The following is a 14,081-nucleotide window of genomic DNA, read 5'->3' as shown; positions in this document are numbered from 1 at the left end:
GTTAATGCCAGACTGGTCCCTACTTTCCGCCTCAGAAAATGCGATACGCAAACATTTAAAATCAGATCACACACAGAACAGAGTTTAAATGATTGACAGTCAGGTAGCATGCACGCCTTCCCTCCCACAGGTAAGTGACGACTGCAGCGTCACTAAGAGCATCCGGCCACAATAAAAGTTAAATAGAATAAATTTTCCAAAACTTGAATACAAAGGAAACCTTCCTAGACTGGGTAAACGCTAATTAAAAGAAGAGAATGAATCAGTCATTCACTTTGTAGAGCACAAATTGGAAGAAACTATTTTCTTGACTGATATTACAGATACTTTTATCTTTGATAACTGTACACGTTTCACAGTCAGTAGCTACGTTTTACACTTTCATCTTTAGACTTTCCAGCTTCCGCTGTTTTTCTTTGTAAATCGTAGTACCATTTTCCGACATGTCTTTTACACCTTAATTTTATGATATCCTGAAGTGCATAATTTTGTATTTTTTTCTGACAATGCAGAACAATGACTTCCTAAGTGATGATTCGAAAGATGAACTCTTAGTTCAGTGGCAGTGGAGTTGGTTGTGTGCAGACACTGAGCCGCAGGTGTTAAATTTGAGCTTACTGCAGACCATCAGAGGGGATTCCATTATGTCCGACTGCTTTTATAAGTTACGGCGGCTATGTAAATAGCTTATAGATTGGATGGCAGTCAGATACCATTGATCCCTAGAGCGAGAGCGATATATCACGCCCGCATCTAGTGGTCGTGTGGTAGCGTTCTCGCTTCCCACGCCCGGGTTCCCGCGTTCGATTCCCGGCGGGGTCAGGGATTTTCTCTGCCTCGTGATGGCTGGGAGTTGTGTGCTGTCCTTAGGTTAGTTAGGTTTAAGTAGTTCTAAGTTCTAGGGGACTGATGACCATAGATGTTAAGTCCCATAGTGCTCAGAGCCATTTGAACCATTTGATATATCACGAAGATGCACTACAACCTATACGATACTAGTTTTGGCTCTGACGTGCGGAGTGACGTTTGACACAATTTTTTTGCCTTTCACACGATTCGCTTGTTTAAAATTTTGCCCACTACAATAATTGTCGACTAAAATGTTCACCCAAGTGTAGCTCCGATTTATATGTTTACATCATCTTTTAATGTGGACGAATGGTACGATATAAAATTTTCATTGAACGTGCAACATACAAAAACGAATTTCTCATGTTGAATGGCCTGTTATAGAAGGTCGTGAAGAGTGGCCTTAAGCCTTAACTCACGAGGTGTCTCTCAGACGGCACGAAAATTTTCGAACTCGCTCTCCAAGGCCAGTTGTGGTGGAATGCTTCTACACTCCCCCCACCCTACTTAAATGGCCAAGCATACGATGTTTTGTAGTCGGTTGCGTAACGCCTTCTGTGTTTATTGTTGACACGTCTTATTGATAGGTGTTGGAGTCTTCTAGGCCGCGACTCGTGGCCTACGTACCTGCTTTCTTCAGTACGGTACAGCTCAAATGCGTTGGCACGAATGTGTAGTTTTTAATTTTCCCGAGTTTGATGAAATTGTTAGTCGGTCTAAGGAGGAAGGGGTCAGTGATATAGATCGAGAAATAAACGAAAAAGACGACGATTTTACATTAGCCAGTAATCACAGTACTGCTATCGATAAAGAGTATCATTCAGAGGAAGAACTTCGAGGATCTGTCTGTTTCTTCAATGTAATAATTGAAGTGGTGCTTAAAATCGAATGTGTTCTGAGTGGTGAACTATATGGCCAACCGTGGTGGCCGAGCGGTTCTAGGCGCTACAGTCTGGAACCGTGCGACCGCTACGGTCGCAGGTTCGAATCCTGCCTCGGGCATGGATGTGTGTGATGTTCTTAGGTTAGTTAGGTTTCAGTAGTTCTAAGTTCTAGGGGACTGATGACCTCAGAAGTTAATTCTCATGGTGCTCAGAGCCATTTGAACCATTTCTAACTATATGAAAACATCTACAGGCTGTTCAAGACAAATATAGTATCATTAAACCTCGACAAAACTCAGTACATAAAATTCAGTACTCTTTACAGAACTCTGCTTCCTATAGAAACAGTCTTCTCAAACAAAGGAATCCAAGAAGACGACCGTGTTAAGTATTTGACACTATACAACCATATGGTAACAGTCGTAACTGGAAAACGCACGCATTATAATTAATGAGGCACTTTGTACTGCTGTAGATGACTAAAAATTAAGAAATTTATTTCAAATATCATTTATATATTTACACATTTCGTATATAATTTACATATTTCCCTTCACTAATGAAGCATAGAATCATCTTCTGGGGAACTCACCTCACAAAGGTAGTATTTTCAGAACATAGATGCAGGTTTAAGTTTAATTTCTGTTGTCAGTCCTAGAAAAGCCTGCAGTGAGGACGAACTCACACTACGCGCTGTCATTAATTGCGTTTGTTGTTACCAACATTTCTCTTTCTTCAAAAAAATAGTGCAAATGAAAAATATAATATAAATAATTCAGAAGCAAAGATCGCTTAAACACTGTGTTTATTCTTGGCTTCTGAATTATTTCTACAACAGAGTAATCGCCCCACTTCAAACTATGTGTTCACTGCAAAATAGTATGCCATGCCAGGCAGTGGGAAATCTTTATGCCTTGTTGTCTTTAACAGTGTTTAAACGATCTTCGATTTTGAATTATTTCTACAACAGAGTGATCGCTCCACAACACACTGTGTGTTCACTGCAAAATAGTATGCCATGCCAAGCAGTGGGACATGTTTGTGCCTTGTTATCTTTAAATCTAGTAAACAGTGTTTAAGCGGTCTTGGCTTTTGAATTATTTCTACAACAAAGTGATCGCCCCACAACACACTGTGTTCACTGCAGAAAAATATAATATCGGAACCCAAAAAGTAAAACAAGAAAGAGTCCGATATATGGGCACACATAGGCTGATCAGCCAGAACATTACGACCATCTTCCTAACAGCCCGTATCTCCACGTTTGGCACGGACAACAGCGGTGACGCGTCGTGGCATGGAAGCAGTGAGATCTTTTTAGGTCGCTGGAGGGAGCTGGCACCACATCTTCAAACAGAAGTTACCGAATTCCCGTAAATTCCTGGAAGGGACACGATGAGCTCTGACGCGACGTTGTCACATCCCAGATGTGGTCGATCGGGTTCAGATCTTGCGAGCTGCAGGGTAGTACATCAATTGGAACTCTCCACTGTGTTCCTTGAACCACTGCATCACACTCCTGGCCTTTTCACATTACTCGTTATCTTATTGAAACATGCCACTGCCACAGGGAAACAGGATCATCATGAAAGGGTGTACGTGGTCTGCGACCAGTGTACGATATTCCTGGGCCTTATGGTGCCTTGCACGAGCACCACTGGACCTGTGGATTCCCACGTGAATACTCCCCAAAGTATAATGGAGCCGCCGTCAGCTGTCTTTGTCCCGCACTACAGGTGTCAAGGGACTGTTCCCCTGGAAGAAACGGATTCGCGCCCTCTCATTGGCATGATGAAGAAAGTATCGGGATTTATCAGACCACGCAACGCTCTGCTACAGCGTCAACGTCCAGCGCCGATGGTCACATGCCCATTTCAGTTGTAGTTACCAACGTCGTAGTGTTAACATTGGCATATGCATGGGTCATCGGTTGTAGGGGACGGTCGTTAGGAGTGTTAGGTGCACTGTGTGTTCAGACACGGTTTCATTCTCCCCAACATTAAAGTCTAGTGTTAGTTCTGCCACAGTCAGCCAACTGTTCTTTTTTATCAGTCTTCCCGGCCTACGGTGTTCAATATATGTAAAATGAAGGGCGGCTGCCCAAGTCCATGACGTCTGACGTGGGTTACCTTGGTTTCGCCAGTTGCTGAAAACACTTACCACACCACTCCTCGAACAACGGACAGGCAATGCAGTTTCGGAAATGCTCGCGCCGAGCCTCCGGGCCATCATAACCTGCTCTCGGTCAAACTCAGGCAGATGGCGCGCGTTCCCCATTCTACACACGGACAGCACTCTCACTGATACTACACGCACCGTGCGTGTTTGTGACTAGCAATCATTCCTCGCCAGGTGGCGCTCCTATCTCCTGGACGGGTTTATATCGATAGTAGGCCGATGGCCATAATACTCTGGCTGATGGGTATATACATCAAATGTCTTATGGTAATTGTGATTTAGTTTAGGACTGAATAGAAGAATTCTGTGTTGTGTAATTTCTTCAACTCCATCAAAGATTATCTTCACAGAATCCCTCTCCTTGAATTCTTTCCACATCCCAAGCACCTCTCCCCGTGGGATACAAGAAATACAACTAATGCAATGTATTAAGTACTGACTGCCTGCGCTCTTAATCTGGATCTGGTAATATATTACATTTGAGGACTTCCTTCTCGTAATTTGTCTTTGTTAGTGGCTGGAAAATCGTTTCATGAAATTTCAAAAGAAAAGCAATAATTTAATCTTATATAAATAGATTTAACGGTGTTGATACTTACATATCGTTTCCTCCCTGCTTCAAACTACTTTGTAAATGAACCAAATGTTCCACGGTTTGTATCTAAATTGGAACACAAGATGGATTCTGACAGGGTGATGTTTCAAAACAACAAACTATATAAAATTTCATGTCTTTTACGTTCCGTCGCACAAAAAGTTCACTGCAAAAATTTTTCTTCACAAATTTTTCTTAACTCACACTCAAGTCGCACTAGGTTCAGTGTTAATAGCAGACAGTTATATTTCTATACTAGGATACTAATTTTGGCTTGCCCTATGTCCTATGTCCCTCACCCACATTTGCATAGACAATAAATATATTGTGTATGTGTGTGCTGTTTTGCGAATCCTAGTTTTTTCTTATTAGGCAGATATGTTTCCCCATGCTTTTAGCACAATGCCTTGAACTTATGTATGCGTACAAATAGCAAGGATGTTTCAGTAGGTAGTGTACGAGTATATTGCTTAAGGGAGGATCCATATGTAACATAATTGGTAAAATGCTACTTTGCACAGTTTTCGCAACGAAGTACCAGTGAAGTAGAAAGAGAAAGGAAACTGTTTCGACTAGCCATCCAAATATCAAAACCAGAGAATTTACGTTTCATTTTCAGTCGGAAAACGAGTGCGTGAAGTCAAATTAAAGTCATATGTTTAGTCCCACTTAGTTAACAGTGAAATACTGGACAAAGTCAGTCCTACAAGACAAGTTCAAAAAATGGTTCAAATGGCTCTGAGCACCTTGGGACTTAATTTCTCAGGTCATCAGTTCCCTAGGGCTTAGAACTACTTAAACCCTTCTAACCTAAGGACATCACACACATCCATGCCCGAGGCAGGATTCAAACCTGCGACCGTAGCGGTCCCGCGATTCCAGACTGTAGCGCCTAGAACCGCTCTGGCCGCTCCGGCCGGGTACAAGACAAGTAACGACTAACTCAACACAGAGTACACTTGTGAAAAACAAAATCTGTAGCATACCGTCGAACTGTGAAAAAAAATTGTGGACACAACTATGAAAAGAAAATACCACTCTGTTTCAATTTCCGAGCCTTTAACATCAGAGGTATTTAAAATGAAAAATATATGCGGAAGGAAAAACGAAAAAAAAAGGCTTCCGAAAAGGATCGTCTTGTAGTCTTCCTTTAACGTCAGTCATAAGCTTTCTCATTTAACGTCTTTTCTAATTAAGGAACAGATTGTCACAAAAAGTAATGAGCTCCCATCACTAAAAGTTCAAGGAGCGAACTTAGCATAAGAATAAGTATATAGCAGCATTCAGCAGTACGTTAAAGTATTCTCATCTACTGTCTATTAGTGAAAACCAAGCCACACAAGCTTGAGAGTATGGAATATTATTAAAAAGAAACACGGAAAGGAGCCATAGAAGACACCACTGTTTCTGATAATTCAATGGAAGCATTGCAAATAACTATTAGTCTGTAGAACACACTTTTAATGACCAGTTATTAGAAGTAATTGAGAAAATTGGTGCAATTAGCCTAGGAGAGAATGAAAGTCAGTGTAGCAAAGAAGTGATACGGGGCAGTTTAGTGAAATTTAAATTTCTCTCACATTCTTTAGCGAAATAATAAATATCATCAAGACCTTCAAAACTACGACTTCATATCCGACTGATAATATTTTCAGTAGTACAATAAAGTGTTGTAACCCAATAAAATATAATCTTTGTATTCAGATGTCTAATTCTCTAATTGAAGGTAATTATGCAGGGAAGTTCAAATGTGGCATTGTTACGTGTCTTTTGAAGAAGGACGATGGTGCAAATGTTTTTAGTCACCTGCTAGTACTCTCCTCACATTATTTCCACAGTCTTTGAGGAGGTAGCGTACTCAAAGTCTTTCAGGCACTCGTACACTAGTAAGATACTTTTATTTCAGATGATAAAGAACAACCGAATTGGATCTTCTGTGACTTCAGTGTGGTACTTGATAGTGTAAATCAAAGTTTTCTATTAGAGGAAATTAGTTGTATTGGTTAAATGCTTAATTTACTTCTCATCTAAAGTGAGGGATGTTTTTAATTTAATTTGAGGCTGTTTAAACAATTCATATACGGACGTTGCATCAGATGTATGTGAAAAATCTGCAAATATTGTACCACAAGGTTCAATGTTAGTCATACTTTGTGTTTGCGTTATGTGAAAGAATGGCAATTTCATCTAAATTAAGAGGCAGAAATAATTCATTTTTCAGAAAGAAAGGACTGATTACAAGACAAACAGAGAACCGTTAGCAGAGAGTATAAGAACTGGCGTGTATCCCAGAGGTTCATATTTTTGGCTAATTATTCACTAATGGAAAAGTAATCGTTGCAAAAACGAGTGAATCAGTTTTCAGAAACACGTGCTGCAATTACACACGCACGTATTGTTGGCATGCATATGACGCTGCTATGGAAAACAGCGATATTATTCAATTTTTAAGATGTTGAGCACGCAGCCAATCTACATTTAAAGTCTTGGTGGTCTAATTCTTTTATTCTGAACAAGATTTCTACTCAAGCGTTTACAGCCCCTCACGTAACGTACAAAGTATCGTACTACCAATTTCTCATTCTTCAATTTCTTACACACTTCTCAGTATACAGGGTGGTCCATTGATAGTGACCGGGCCAAATATCTCACGAAATAAGCATCAAACGAAAAAACTACAAAGAACGAAACTCGTCCAGCTTGAAGGGGGAAACGAGATGGCGGTATGGTTCGCTCGCTAGATGGCGCCACCATAGCTCAAACGGATAACTGGTTTTTTTTTTAAATGGGAACCCTAATTTTTATTACGTATTCGTGTAGTACGTAAAGAAATAGGAATGTTGTAGTTGCACCACTTTTTTCGCTTTGTGATAGATGGCGCTGTAATAGTGACAAACGTATAAGTACGTGATATCACGTAACATTCCGCCAGTGCGGACGGTATTTACTTCGTGATACATTACCCGAGTTAAAATGGACTGTTTACCAATTGCGGAAAATGTCGATATCCTGTTGATGTATGGCTATTGTGATCAAAATGCCCAACGGGCATGTGCTATGTATCCTGCTCGGTATCCTGGACAACATCATCCAAGTGTCTGGACCGTTCGCCGGATAGTTACGTTATTTAAAGAAACAGGAAGTGCTCAGCCACATGTGAAACGTCAACCACGACCTGCAACAAATGATGATGCCCAAGTAGGTGTTTTAGCTGCTGTCGCTGCTAATCCGCACATCAGTAGCAGACAAATTGCGCGAGAATCGGGAATATTAAAAACGTCGGTGCTGAGAATGCTACATCAACATCGATTGCACCCGTACCATATTTCTATGCACCAGGAATTGCATGGCGACGACTTTGAACGTCGTGTACAGTTCTGCCACTGGGCACAAGAGAAATTACTGGATGATTACAGATTTTTTGCACGCGTCCTATTTAGCGACGAATCGTCATTCAACAACAGCGATAATGTAAACCGGCGTAATATGCACTACTGGGCGACGGAAATCCACGATGGCTGCCACAAGTCGAACATCAGCGACCTTGGCGGGCTAATGTATGCGGCATTATGGGGGGAAGGATAATTGACCCCCATTTTATTGATGGCAATCTAAATGGTGCAATGTATGCTGATTTCCTACGTAATGTTCTACCGATGTTACTACAAGATGTTTCACTGCATGACAGAATGGCGATGTACTTCCAACATAATGGATTTCCGGAACATAGCTCGCGTGCAGTTGAAGCGGTATTGAATAGCATATTTCATTACAGGTGGATTGGTCGTCGAAGCACCATACTATGGCCCGCACGTTCACCGGATCTGACGTCCCCGGACTTCTTTCTGTGTGGAAAGTTGAAGGATATTTGCTATCGTGATCCACCGACAACGCCTGACAACATGCGTCAGCGCATTGTCAATGCATGTGCGAACATTACGGAAGACGAACTACTCGCTGTTGAGAGGAATGTCGTTACACGTATTGCCAAGTGTACTGAGGTTGGCGGACATCATTTTGAGCATTTATTGCATTAATGTGGTATTTACTGGTAATCACGCTGTAACAGCATGCGTTCTCAGAAACCATAAGTTCACAAAGGTACGTGTATCATATTGGAACAACCGAAATAAAATGTTCAAACGTACCTACGTTCTGTATTTTAATTTAAAAAACCTACCTGTTAGCACCTGTTGGTCTAAAATTGTGAGCCATATGTTTGTGACTATTACAGCGTCATCTGTCACAAAGGGAAAAAGTGGTCCAACTAAAACAACCATATTTCATTACGTATACACGAATATGTAATAAAATATGGGGGTTCCTATTTTAAAAAACGCAGTTGATATCCGTTTGACCTATGGCAGCGCCATCTAGTGGGCCAACGGGCTAACCATAGAACCATCCTGTTTCCACCTTCAAGCTAGACAAGTCTCGCCCTTTGTAGTTGTTTCGTTTGACGCTTATTTCGTGAGATCTTTGGCCTGGTCACGATCAATGGACTACCCTGTATATATATGTACCTGTATATATATATGGGCCATTTTAATCCATAATGGCGAATAAATCATGATAGAGATTAGATACAGCAAAATATTTTGAATAAAAGTAACAGGTGGCAAAGACGCTCACGCATTGCTACTAATGGCTGCGATTTTGAACTTGATTTTCAAGGTGATTTGCAGGTTAAAGTGGTTTTTTAAAATCGGAATTCAATATTTGAAAAGATCGGCAAATTTTACGTCTAAAATGATACGTTATTCAAGGTCACGGCAAGGTTCAATTGAGGTCAAATAATCAAATACGTATTTAGTTCTCGTGAGGATTAATTCGGAATAGAAGAGGGATACAGGAAAATACAATGGTAGATGCAGGCTTGAAGAGGCATAAGGGGCGTATCATTAGCAATAACGATGATTTTAAAGGTCTTTATCGAAGGTCATTCGATGGTTGAGTTTGTTTTACGGAATCCCCTATATGTGACATCGGATTTAGAAATACCAGAAAGAGATTTTACTTTAAGTTTTAATTAACATGTAAAACAAATACGCCACAGCGTATAAATGTTATTGTGACATTTGAAAGACAGAACAAGCACAAATAAAATGTAGAGCACTGATTTAAAGTCGTTAAATGAATCCACTCGCCTCTCATTCCTCGGGATGCCACTTCCAATTTGTATCAAACACTGTATTTTACTGTATCCCTCCTCTATTCTAAAGTAAATCCTACTGGAACTAAAAGCATACTTGCTTATCTCACTTTCATTGTGATAGCTTTGATTTTGAATAATGTATCATTTTACACGTAAAATTTTCCCCTCTTTTCAAATCTTGAATCAAGTATTAGGGTTTCCATAAAAAAAAACCACTTTAATCTCCAAATCACATTGAAAACCACGTTTGAGGTCACAGCCATTAATAGGAATGCGTGACCCTCTTTGTCACCTACAACTTCTATCTAAAATATTTAGCTCTGTCTCATCTCCATGCCGAGTTGTTCCCCTTTATGGATTAAATGATCCACAAATATACTGCGTGAGTCACGTAAAACGTTAACCCCCTTTCTATTTAATCAACGGTTACACATGCCGAAACATGGTTTTCGGAAAATGTTTGACCGGCGAGAGGCAATTATGTTTTTCTTTCGTTAATGTTTTCAGGGCTGGTACTAACAGAGATATTGAAGCAAATACTTTTTTTAAACAGAACCACGTACTTTTTGTAACTGCATTCGATATCTCTTGAGAAGATAGTTACATTGATATAGCGCTCGTTAGTGTTGACGTTGCAAACTGTTGTAAAACAGTTCTAGAAATGTCCTGGAATTTGAATGCATGGTGGATAAATACAGTATTTGAGGTGCAAAAATTGCCAAGCAAGCGTCTGGTACCAGGCTACGTCGTTGTATACCGTAGGGTAGGCCTGCACTATGAGAATGAAGCTTCCCCTTGAACGAACTTAAGACCGAGATGCAGGTTCACCTACGAATGTTATTTACGCTAATACGACATAGGCTAGAATACAGGCTGAGGAAAACTATTTCATATTTTTGTATCCTTCCGGAGTTAAACAGAGAAGTCAACTGTTTATTCTTCAAAAATAAAGAGGTCTCATGCACTGCAAAAAGCAACTACTGTGTTAAATATCTAGACGTTAGACGGAAGATTTGAACTAACTTTTCCTTTACGTGGCTGTGTGCTTCTTAGTGGTAAAATACATGCTGTCGGACAACTGTCTACCTACAGTGCTCAAAATTATATGAGATACGTTCGTCGAACTAAACGTTCTATTAAAAATACTCTGGTGACCACCTGTACACCGCAAAATAAATATTCTTCTTAACGTTATGTCGTTTCATGCTCAACGTAAGCACGTAATGACAGTGTTACCAGGTATGTTCAATACACTCTGCCGATCTATTTAACATTGCATTACCCACGTAAATGAAATAAACAATTTACCATCAATGATTTGGTAACCTCCCAAATTATATAAGATAAATTTTGTATTACAAAAATTGCTTTATCCTTTATTTCAGCATGTATTCAAACTGTTGGCCATGGACTATAAGGCACATCTGTGATCGCCGTTCGAAAGAACGATGAACACATGTAATAACTGTGAATGATATGGTAGAGCATCCACTGGCGATTCGACGACACATATCGTCTAGCGACATAGGCTGCATCTTTGAGTGCTGCCCAAAGAAAGAAATCAAGAAGAGTCATGCCGGGGGACGTCGCAGACCATTTGCCAACAGAATTTCGTCCTGTACAATGTTCAGGAAAGGTCTCATTCAGTACTTGTGTTGCAACAGGGGACGAGTGGGCTGGACAACTATCGTATTGCGGACACATACACTGTCGAATATGCAATGGTACTTCTTCTAGAAGAACCAGCTGAATGTTCGTCAGAGAGTGTGCGTGCGAATGTATATTTAGAACGCCTGAGGTGGAGTAAGGTCTCACAGTGAAATTTCCTACAATGCCGCACCATACGTTTACGCTCCACGGCCATTGATGTTGCACCTGACGAAGCCAGTGTGGATTTTCGGCTGCCCAGTAGCGCATGTTGTGCAAATTTACGCTAGCGTGGTTAGTAAACGTTGCTTGATGGGTAAAGAGCGAACTTGGGAAGACGTAGGATCGTCTGTCAGTTGCTGAAAGATAAACCGACAAAATTGTGTACGACATTCGAAATCACGGCCGTCTAGTGCATGACGTAGTGACAGATGACAGAGCTGGAAATTCTGTCGATACATGATGCGAATGACACTCGTCTGACTGATTCCAAATTCTTAGGTAAAATGCCTCGTACTACTGTACGAATTCATTAGCGTCATAGCTAAAACAGCTTCTTCATGTTCTCTGTCAGTTTCAGTCTTCTTTCTTGTCCTCTTTTTGATGTTCAGGCAGCCTGTCTGCACTAGTGTCTTAATAATTTGCGCAATTGCCTGGAGCATAGGACATTGGCGATCCAGATAGATAACACTATACCGCTGTACTGTTTTTCCGGAATTTCTTTTATGTTCGCCATATAAAAGTAGTATATCCAACTTCCCCTCATTGGTGTCCATGTCTGCAAGCAACGAAAGTTGAAGCAGAAATGAGTGGCCTGCAATGCAGCCAAGTGAACAGGCAAATGTGTTGACATTGTCGCGCACTGTAGCACGAGATCTCTGCTTGGCGATGTTTGCACCGCCAATGCCGATTCCGGCCATGGAGTTCTCAAATGCTAGGACATTTCTCGAATTTTTTAATGACAGGTTTGAACGTCAACATTAACAAACGCTATATCACTGAAACTGTCTTCTCAAGAGCTATCCAATGCAGTTATAAAAGTAGACGGGTCTACTTTAAAAACATACTTACTTCAATATCACCGATGATACCGCGCTAAAAACATTAACCAAACAAAAAACATACGTGATACTCGATGCTCTAACATTTGCCGAAAACCACGATTCGATATGTGTAACCGTTCACGAAATAAAAGGTGTGTTATATCTTACCTGATTCACCGCGTATATAACATATCTTTTCTTTGTACGAGAAGTTGACATTCAGTAACTCATCGCACAAATAAACAGCTGCACAAATGAGTTCACGGAAATTGGAGCAATACAGAAAATAAAAATGAATTTCGTATCTTCACAACTACGGCCATCATCAGTTATTGTACTACCCACGTTACAGATCTAGCCTAATGCCTTTAGCGCCTCATTTCCTAATCTAATTCCCTCACCATTGCCTGATTTAATATGACTAAATTCAATTACACGTGTTTACCTTTGTTGATAGGTTGATATTCATCTTATAAGACGCAGTCCACACTGTTCAACTGCTCCTCCAAGTCATCTGCCTTCCCTGACAGAATAACACGACCGTTAGCAAACCTATCCGTTTATATTTCTTCCCCCTAATATTTAATTCCCTCGAGTACTATCTCTTTGGTTTCATTCACAACTTGTTCAATGTACAGACTGAATAACATCGGGGATGTGCTACAATCCTGCCACTCTCTTCTCTATTAGTGTCCCCCTTTTATGTCCTTCGGCTCTCATAACTGCAGTCTGGTTTCAATTTCAATTGTTAACAATATTTCGCTGTCTGTATTTTATCTCTGCCACGTTCAAAATTGAAAAGAGTGTTTTCCCAAAACTACAAATGCTATAAGCTTAGATTACTCAGTATTTTACTGATTTGGAGAAAAATTGTTTGTACGATACAATGTGCACGTGCTCCAGAGTAGAGGGGCTACAAGTGTGTGAGCACATGTTGTTACTGCAAGTCGCCTACATCAGGGACAGGTATGCACTCAGGAGCGAACCTATTGTACTCCTTTGACTGACAGGTACTTAACCTATTGTTATGCTAAGAGGTTTTCCATGTCACTTCCCTTAACCTATTGTTCCCCTGCACCCTCATCCTCCACCCAAACCCCCCTCCCCCCTCGCTGCTAGAGGTATACTTTCATGTCGGAGTTACTGGAATAGGCCCTTTCACTACTATCAATTAGATTGACTACTTAATTATTTTGATCAGTTAATTAACCTCTCCTCATGTGTTAAATCCCCCTCCCCTCACACCTTCTAATCTGAGTGGAAAATGGTGGAAAAAAGACTCAGTTGATCGGTCAATTGGAGGAAAATCGATTGCTCTGTATGGAATATTGTTTATACAATTTAGACAATCTAAGGAATATATGGAAAGGGTATATTCTCTATTTATAAAAAATTCTGTTTGTGTAGGCTGGATTTCTCTTGTTCATCGTTCTCTGCTGTTTGGAAGCATCTAGGTCTTGCCATAAGCAACTACATGTGGCAAAAATGTTGCATAACCTAATGTTCGGCACTGTACTCTGAGTGTTTTAATCTAATGATAGGCCCTATGTCGGCACTTAACCTATTGTTCAGTTAAGTGGTTTTCCATGTCACAACACTTAAACTATTGTACCGCCTATGATACAAAATTAAGTAATTAGTTATCATTTCCCTCCATTTTCTGGTACACTCTTCGAATTTCACATGCTTTTGAACGCCATTTCTGACGCATTCTTCTATGTCCCCCACCC

The sequence above is a fragment of the Schistocerca americana genome, chromosome X (assembly GCF_021461395.2).
Source record: "Schistocerca americana isolate TAMUIC-IGC-003095 chromosome X, iqSchAmer2.1, whole genome shotgun sequence".
Lineage (NCBI taxonomy): Eukaryota > Metazoa > Arthropoda > Insecta > Orthoptera > Acrididae > Schistocerca > Schistocerca americana.
Note: the sequence above shows the minus strand (reverse complement) of the source record.